Below are 2,550 nucleotides of genomic sequence, written 5' to 3'. Positions count from 1 at the left end.
TAACCTAACCTGACATAACCTGACCTAACCTGACCTAACCTGAACTAACCTGACCTAACCTGACCTAACCTGACCTAACCTAACCTAACCTAGCCTAGCCTAACCTAACCTAACCTAACCTAACCTAACCTGACCTAACCTAACCTAACCTAACCTGACCTAACCTGACCTAACCTAATCTAACCTGACCTAACCTAACATAACCTGACCTAACCTGACCTAACCTAACCTAACCTAACCTAACCTAACCTAACGTAACCTAACCTAACCTAACCTAACCTAACCTAACCTAACCTGACCTAACCTAACCTGACCTAACCTAACCTAACGTAACCTGACCTAACCTAACCTAACCTGACCTAGCCTAACCTAACCTAACCTAACCTAACCTAACCTAACCTAACCTAATCTAACCTAACCTAACCTAACCTAACCTGACCTAACCTAACCTAACCTAACCTGACCTAACCTAACGTAACCTGACCTGACCTAACCTAACCTAACCTAACCTAACCTAACCTAACCTAACGTAACCTAACCTGACCTGGCCTGACCTAACCTGACTTAACCTAACCTAACCTAACATAACATAACCTAACCTGACCTGACCTGACCTTACCTGACCTGACCTAACCTGACCTAATTTAACCTAACCTAACCTCACCTGACCTGACCTAACTTAACCTAACCTGACCTAACCTGACCTAACCTGACATAACCTGACCTAACCTTACCTAACCTAACCTAACCTAACCTAACCTAACCTGACCTAACCTAACCTAACCTGACCTAACCTGACCTAACCTGACCTAACCTGACCTCACCTGACCTAACCTAACCTAACATGACCTAACCTAACCTAACCTGACCCAACCTAACCTGACCTAACTTAACCTGACCTAACTTAACCTAATCTAACCTAACCTAACCTAACTTAACCTGACCTAACCTTACCTAACCTAACCTAACCTAACCTAGCCTAACCTAACCTAACCTAACCTAACATAACCTAACCTGACCTAACCTGACCTAACCTGACCTAACCTTACCTAACCTGACCTAACCTGACCTAACCTGACCTAACCTGACCTAACCCGACCTAACCTGACCTAACCTGACCTAACCTGACCTAACCTAACCTAACCTAACCTAACCTAACCTAACCCAACCTAACCCAACGTAACCCAACCTAACCCAACCTAACCCAACCCGACCCAACCGAACCCATCCGAACCCAACCCAACCCAACCCAACCCAACCCAACCCAACCCAACCCAACCCAACCCAACCCAACCCAACCCAACCCAACCCAACCGAACCCAACCCATCCAACCCAACCTAACCTAACCTACCCTAACCTAACCTAACCTAACCTAACGTAACCTAACCTAACCTAACCTAACCTGACCTAACCTAACCTGACCTAACCTAACCTGACCTAACCTAACCTAACATAACCTGACCTAACCTAACCTAACCTAACCTAACCTAACCTAACCTAACCTAACCTAACCTGACCTAACCTAACCTGACCTAACCTAACCTAACCTAACCTAACCTGACCTAACCTAACGTAACCTGACCTAACCTAACCTAACCTAACCTAACCTAACCTAACTTAACGTAACCTAACCTGACCTGGCCTGACCTAACCTGACTTAACCTAACCTAACCTAACACAACGTAACCTAACCTGACCTGACCTGACCTTACCTGACCTGACCTAACCTGACCTAATTTAACCTAACCTAACCTCACCTGACCTGACCTAACCTGACCTAACCTGACCTCACCTGACCTAACCTAACCTAACATGACCTAACCTAACCTAACCTGACCTAACCTAACCTGACCTAACTTAACCTGACCTAACTTAACCTAATCTAACCTAACCTAACCTAACTTAACCTGACCTAACCTAACCTAACCTAACCTAACCTAACCTAGCCTAGCCTAACCTAACCTAACCTAACCTAACCTAACCTGACCTAACCTAACCTAACCTAACCTGACCTAACCTGACCTAACCTAATCTAACCTGACCTAACCTAACCTAACCTAACCTAACCTGACCTAACCTAACCTAACCTAACCTGACCTAACCTGACCTAACCTAATCTAACCTGACCTAACTTAACATAACCTGACCTAACCTGACCTAACCTCACCTATCCTGACCTAACCTGACCTAACCTAACCTAACCTGACCTAACCTGACCTAACCTGACCTAACCTGACCTAACCTAATCTAACCTGACCTAACCTGACCTAACCTAACATAACCTAACCTAACCTAACATAACCTAACCTGACCTAACCTGACCTAACCTGACCTAACCTTACCTAACCTAACCTAACCTAACCTAACCTAACCTGACATAACCTAACCTAACCTAACCTAACCTGACCTAACCTGACCTAACCTAACCTAACCTGACCTAACCTGACCTAACCTGACCTCACCTGACCTAACCTAACCTAACCTGACCTAACCTAACCTGACCTAACTTAACCTGACCTAACTTAACCTAACCTAACCTAACCTAACCT

The sequence above is a fragment of the Schistocerca americana genome, unplaced genomic scaffold (genome assembly GCF_021461395.2).
Source record: "Schistocerca americana isolate TAMUIC-IGC-003095 unplaced genomic scaffold, iqSchAmer2.1 HiC_scaffold_50, whole genome shotgun sequence".
Lineage (NCBI taxonomy): Eukaryota > Metazoa > Arthropoda > Insecta > Orthoptera > Acrididae > Schistocerca > Schistocerca americana.
The sequence above is the reverse complement of the archived record's forward strand: the minus strand, read 5'-3'. Positions refer to the sequence as shown.